Source organism: Notolepis coatsorum (genome assembly GCF_963971535.1).
Source record: "Notolepis coatsorum genome assembly, chromosome: 19".
Lineage (NCBI taxonomy): Eukaryota > Metazoa > Chordata > Actinopteri > Aulopiformes > Paralepididae > Notolepis > Notolepis coatsorum.
Window position 1 is genome coordinate 2,563,806 of NC_140183.1, and position 8,046 is coordinate 2,571,851.

Consider the following 8,046-nt stretch of genomic DNA (forward strand, 5'->3'; position numbering starts at 1 on the left):
GGAGAGGTGAAGGTGAGAGGTAGTGAGAGGAGAGGTGAAGGTGAGAGGTAGTGAGAGGAGAGGTGAAGGTGAGAGGCAGTGAGAGGAGAGGTGAAGGTGAGAGGTAGTGAGAGGAGAGGTGAAGGTGAGAGGTAGTGAGAGGAGAGGTGAAGGTGAGAGGTAGTGAGAGGAGAGGTGAAGGTGAGAGGTAGTGAGAGGAGAGGTGAAGGAGAGAGGTTGTGAGAGGAGAGGTGAAGGTGAGAGGTAGTGAGAGGAGAGGTGGAGGTGAGAGGTAGTGAGAGGAGAGGTGAAGGTGAGAGGTAGTGAGAGGAGACATGAAGGTGAGAGGTAGTGAGAGGAGAGGTGAAGGTGAGAGGTAGTGAGAGGAGAGGTGAAGGTGAGAGGTAGTGAGAGGAGAGGTGAAGGTGAGAGGTAGTGAGAGGAGAGGTGAAGGTGAGAGGTAGTGAGAGGAGAGGTGAAGGTGAGAGGCAGTGAGAGGAGAGGTGAAGGTGAGAGGTAGTGAGAGGAGAGGTGAAGGTGAGAGGTAGTGAGAGGAGAGGTGAAGGTGAGAGGTAGTGAGAGGAGAGGTGAAGGTGAGAGGTAGTGAGAGGAGAGGTGAAGGTGAGAGGTAGTGAGAGGAGAGGTGGAGGTGAGAGGTAGTGAGAGGAGAGGTGAAGGTGAGAGGCAGTGAGAGGAGAGGTGAAGGTGAGAGGTAGTGAGAGGAGAGGTAAAGGTGAGAGGTAGTGAGAGGAGAGGTGAAGGTGAGAGGTAGTGAGAGGAGAGGTGAAGGTGAGAGGCAGTGAGAGGAGAGGTGAAGGTGAGAGGTAGTGAGAGGAGAGGTGAAGGTGAGAGGTAGTGAGAGGAGAGGTGAAGGTGAGAGGTAGTGAGAGGAGAGGTGGAGGTGAGAGGTAGTGAGAGGAGAGGTGAAGGTGAGAGGTAGTGAGAGGAGACATGAAGGTGAGAGGTAGTGAGAGGAGAGGTGAAGGTGAGAGGTAGTGAGAGGAGAGGTGAAGGTGAGAGGTAGTGAGAGGAGAGGTGAAGGTGAGAGGTAGTGAGAGGAGAGGTGAAGGTGAGAGGTAGTGAGAGGAGAGGTGAAGGTGAGAGGTAGTGAGAGGAGAGGTGAAGGTGAGAGGTAGTGAGAGGAGAGGTGAAGGTGAGAGGTAGTGAGAGGAGAGGTGAAGGTGAGAGGTAGTGAGAGGAGAGGTGAAGGTGAGAGGTAGTGAGAGGAGAGGTGAAGGTGAGAGGCAGTGAGAGGAGAGGTGAAGGTGAGAGGTAGTGAGAGGAGAGGTGAAGGTGAGAGGTAGTGAGAGGAGAGGTGAAGGTGAGAGGTAGTGAGAGGAGAGGTGGAGGTGAGAGGTAGTGAGAGGAGAGGTGAAGGTGAGAGGTAGTGAGAGGAGAGGTGAAGGTGAGAGGTAGTGAGAGGAGAGGTGAAGGTGAGAGGTAGTGAGAGGAGAGGTGGAGGTGAGAGGTAGTGAGAGGAGAGGTGAAGGTGAGAGGTAGTGAGAGGAGAGGTGAAGGTGAGAGGTAGTGAGAGGAGAGGTGAAGGTGAGAGGTAGTGAGAGGAGAGGTGAAGGTGAGAGGTAGTGAGAGGAGAGGTGAAGGTGAGAGGTAGTGAGAGGAGAGGTGAAGGTGAGAGGTAGTGAGAGGAGAGGTGAAGGTGAGAGGTAGTGAGAGGAGAGGTGAAGGTGAGAGGTAGTGAGAGGAGAGGTGGAGGTGAGAGGTAGTGAGAGGAGAGGTGGAGGTGAGAGGTAGTGAGAGGAGAGGTGAAGGTGAGAGGTAGTGAGAGGAGAGGTGAAGGTGAGAGGTAGTGAGAGGAGAGGTGAAGGTGAGAGGTAGTGAGAGGAGAGGTGAAGGTGAGAGGTAGTGAGAGGAGAGGTGAAGGTGAGAGGTAGTGAGAGGAGAGGTGAAGGTGAGAGGTAGTGAGAGGAGAGGTGAAGGTGAGAGGTAGTGAGAGGAGAGGTGAAGGCGAATAGGTGTTCTTTGTGTACTGACCCTGGACTGGACGACTACCCCGAATTGTGAACAATCCCTTTTTCTGCCGGCGAGCCTGTTTTGTGTTTTTGACCCTCGGACTGAATCACGACCATTATTTTGCTTTTCCCCTCTGGATTCTACCCTGAATTCAATAAATACTTTTATTGATTGATATTGCTCTACATACTGCATACATACATACATACATACATACATACATACATACATACATACATACATACATACATACATACATACATACATACATACATACTGTTACGACCCTGGCTCATGGGTACGCAACCTATGTGTAATCAACACCAAAACCCTGTGCTCTAACTAAAAAATGCTACTAAACCAAGGAACTACTAATATAACTATAAACTAATGTACTGGTAACCCAACGGACAAGGACTGTAAGGACCTGACAGCTCACTCTCTCTAGGCACAGACCGTGCATGTGTGTTACTGGGTCTGCCTTTGAAGCTCCCCAGCAGGTAACCAATCAGCACTAATTGGCTAATTGGCAGCCCTCACCTGTATGCCCTGGTGACACAGGAGTGACTAGGCCTCTAGTACATAACACCTCCCCCACCAAACTGGTTGCCCAAGAGGCAACCACTACACAACAACCCATAAACAAAACAAAAACCAACTGTGACCCCTTAGTTGTCAGGGCCACTACCACAACAGCGATAACGGGTACCACAAACACCGGCACTATGATCGTGAGAGGGCGTCTGCTAGCACGTTGTCCCTCCCACGAATGTGGCGAATATCCAAGTTATACGCCTGGAGGAACAAACTCCATCGCATCAAACGATGGTTCGAATTCACCATGCTGCGAAGAAAAACCAAAGGGTTATGGTCTGTATACACAACAAGGGGCAAACTGGAGGATCCAACGTAAACATAAAAATGGTTCAAGGCAAGAACCGGGTCGGCCCCTGTCGAACACGACCACCGATACCGATCTGTCAAAATTATACTGCAAACCAAAATCAACCTGAGAACTGCGCTTAACAGAACAGACCACAGCACAACAAAACCATAAATCACTGATACCACCACCGCACCCATATCCATCCCACCTGGCACTGGCAGTTCAGGATACTGCACACCGTGAACATCCAGAGTAGGCTGTACCGCCTCAGGTACAGCCCCAGTGTACCGGGAACCTGGCAGTACGACAGCCAGCATAACGTCTGGAACACCATCTAAAATGGCGTCACCCAAAATAACTTTGTCCTGATCAAAATCAAAATGGCTGCCACTCAACAGACCAGGTCGCGAAGGCGGCTCCTGCTCCACAGGACACAGGTAACTAGGTTGACCATCACACCTAGTGCATGGCAGAGAATCAGTGTGGACATGTGGATCAATGTCAGAATCATCAACTGACATACTGGGACCATCCCTGCCCACAAGTGAAACATTAGGGACAATAGAGCTATTGTGGGAAGGCTGGCAGCCTAAATCAAGCTTAGTAGCCCCTCCAACTAGAACGGTGTCACATGAAAAAACAGCACCTCTCATAGCATCCTTCCCACACTCCTCCTCCAATTCGTTCGTGGCCTCAGCCACCGTACAGGCTGGGAAGACGTTGAGACATTGCGCTGCCATATCATCTCCTGTCACATGCTTCTCCGGCACGCCTGTCAACTCTGGTTTCACCACCGGGCCTAACACAAAACCACAATCAAGAGAATAATTATGCAGAGGTACATCCACAGTGTGCTTTCCAAAATTCTCAACAGGTGCACCTTTTAATTCAACAAAGAATGTGTCACTAAGTGTAATGTCCCAAGTCGAAGTATCAACAACATCACTTTTGTCCTTTGACATTTCTCGTGCCACAGCACACACAGGGAACACTCCTGGATGTTTCTGTGCCAGCTCATTAGGGACCTCAGAAACCACAGGAATGGGAGTTACAACCGGAGTAGCCAACACTTTGTCACCAGCCAAATCATTCCCTAGAATGAAGGACACCCCCTTTATGGGAATGTGAGAACATACCCCCACAACAACATTGCCTGATACTAAGGGAGAATTGAGCGTGACCTCATGCAAAGGTGCATCCACAAATCCACCCCCAAAGCCCTGAACAACGACATCGGAATGCAAAGAAGAGTTTGATGAAAATGGCAAAACCCCCTCCAGAATGAGGGACTGAAAAGCACCGGTATCTCTCCAAATTGTTATAGCCTGTTTGGACTCTAGTGCATTAGTCAGGGAAACAAATCCATTCATCCTAAACCTTGAGGAACCCTCGAGCTCTTTGTCCACACGTTTGATACCTTCCCCATCCCCATCTAACGTTGGCATAGGCGTCCTGCATATGGTTTCTACCAGAGCCACGGTTCTGACATTTTTCTGCTCAAGCACCGGGCATCCAGCAACGATATGACCAGGTTCCTTACAGTAAAAACAGATAATCCCTTCTGGGAATGCACCAGCAGAACCACCCCGCCTAGGAGGTGAAGTTAATTGACCAGCAGACACAGGTTTTGGGAAACGGCCCCCCTGAACAGGACGCCTATCCCCGGACTCAACACGGTAGTCCTCCAAAAACACGGACTTGTGTGTCAACACAAACTCATCGGCGAAGACAGCGGCGTCGCCTATCTTCGATACCCCACGCTCATTTAGATGTGTGGAAACGGTATCAGGAACACATCTTTTAAATTCCTCTAGGAGAATCAACTGCCTAAGCTGCTCTCTTGACTCTGCCTTCTGAGAAGTGCACCACCTGTCAAACAGGTTCTCCTTCTCCCTTCCAAACTCAACATAAGACTGCCCCTCGGACCTACGATAACCTCTAAAACGCTGACGATAGGCCTCAGGGACCAACTCATAAGCCCTCAAAATGGAAGCTTTAACCAGCTCATAATCAGCGCTTTGTTCAAGGGACAGAGCAGTGTAGGCTTCTTGTGCCCTACCAACCAAAACACATTGCAGCAGCAGTGTCCAGGCGGTATCAGGCCACTTCAATGTGGTTGCCACCCGTTCGAAAAGGGGAAAATATCTTTCCACGTCTTTCTCAAAAAATGGTGGCACCATCCTGATATTCCTGCCTACATCAAACCCGGAACGTGACTCTGGATGCAGAGCACCCGCCTGCAAGGCAGCATGCTTATATTCAAGCTCCTTCTGTGCACGCTCGTGCTCCAACAACATTTGTTTCTCCTTAAACTCACGCTCCTCTCTCCGCTCCTTAAGCTCACGCTCCTCTTTCCTCTCCTCACGCTCTCGCTCTAGCTGCCTTTCTTTAAACTCCAACTCCCTAATCCTCCACTCACCCTCTACACCAGTTAATAGCGGAGACACGTCAGACAAAGGAGGCTCCTCCACCCTCTCCTCAAGCACCTGTTCCCTAATGAGCAAAACCCTCAAAGCACCCAAGGCAGATGGTTTCAAACGTTTCTCACTGGGAGTAAGCTCGACCTTGTAGTGCACAGCAAGCTCGAGCAGTTGTTCTTTGGAAAATTTGTCTAATAAGTCATGAGACGGGCGATCAACAAAGTCCCTGATGGAAGCCATTGTCACTGAACTAGACACCCCAAGCTACACACCCAACCTCACAGAAACGAAGAACCACGAACAAACCACGAAGACCCCCCCAACGAACCACTGAAGAACAACGAAGAACCACTGAAGAACCATGAATAATGCTAATTGCCAACAATAACAACCAGAAGGGAACGCGGTGGAAATGTGAGCTCTACGGAGCGCACCTTTCCAGGTTGCACAAACAAACAAAATTTTTTTTTTTTAAAACACACCCACCCTAAATAGACGTGTCATACACGCAGGGTGTTAGGTGCTACCAGGTATGCTCACCAAACACTTAAACAAACAAAATAAATCCAACAAAATATTCCAAACAGGTGCGCCTTCTAACCTGATGTGACCACATATGCTTCTACGTCTAAACTGCAGAAAACCCCGGCCTACCACATGTCTACCCTAAGAAACACTAAATCAAGCCCTACCACACTACCTGTGTTTCCTGGCCGCCCTAACCTACCTACCCTTAAACTAATGCCCTGTAGACCTAACTTTCTTCAACCACACCTGCTACCAGTCAAAGATCATATACAATCATTTCATTGACCGCCCCAGGAGTACGCGGTGCACCGGACGCTAACCAACAACCAGAAAATAATATCCCTATCTACATGTGGTGCCTACTAAACTATATATTTTAACAGCATAAGTAGTCACATCAAATTACAAACAAATACGGCATACTCACCTGTTTGATGAAAATGGCTCAGCCCCCACGTTACACCATGTGTAACGAACACCACCCAAACCATAATATGATGACACCCCGTGCAACACAAAAAAAAATCACCAAACAAAGTGCTAGGGGTAAAAGATCCCGGACGAGCCCCCAATTGTTACGACCCTGGCTCATGGGTACGCAACCTATGTGTAATCAACACCAAAACCCTGTGCTCTAACTAAAAAATGCTACTAAACCAAGGAACTACTAATATAACTATAAACTAATGTACTGGTAACCCAACGGACAAGGACTGTAAGGACCTGACAGCTCACTCTCTCTAGGCACAGACCGTGCATGTGTGTTACTGGGTCTGCCTTTGAAGCTCCCCAGCAGGTAACCAATCAGCACTAATTGGCTAATTGGCAGCCCTCACCTGTATGCCCTGGTGACACAGGAGTGACTAGGCCTCTAGTACATAACACATACATACATACATACATACATACATACATACATACATACATACATACATACATACATACATACATACATACATACATACATACATACATACATACATACATACACACATACACACATACATACATACATACATACATACATACATACATACATACATACATACATACATACATACATAAAACATACATACATACATACATACATACATACATACATACATACATACATACATACATACATACATACATACATACATACATAAAACATACATACATACACACATACATACATAAATAAATACACACATACATACATACATACATACATACATACATACATACATACATACATACATAAATACATAAATACATACATACATACATACATACATACATACATACATACATACATACATACATACATACATACATACATACATACATACATACATACATACATACATACATACATAAAACATACATACATATATACATACATACATACATAGATACATACATAGATACATAAAACATACATACATACATACATAAATACATACATAAATACATACATACATACATACATACATACATACATACATACATACATACATACATACATACATACATACATACATACATACATACATACATACATACATACATACATACATACATACATACATACATACATACATACATACATAAAACATACATAAAAACATACATACATACATACATACATACATACATACATACATACATACATACATACATACATACATACATACATACATACATAGATACATAAAACATACATACATACATACATACATACATACATACATACATACATACATACATACATACATACATACATACATAGATACATAAAACATACATACATACATACATACATACATACATACATACATACATACATACATACATACATACATACATACATACATACATAAAACATACATACATACATACATACATACATACATACATACATACATACATACATACATACATACATACATACATACATACATACATACATACATACATACATACATACATACATACATACATACATACATACATACATACATACATACATACATACATACATACATACATACATACATACATACATACATACATACATACATACATACATACATACATACATACATACATACATACATACATACATACATACATACATACATACATACATACATACATACATACATACATACATACATACATACATACATACATACATACATACATACATACATACATACATACATACATACATACATACATACATACATACATACATACATACATACATACATACATACA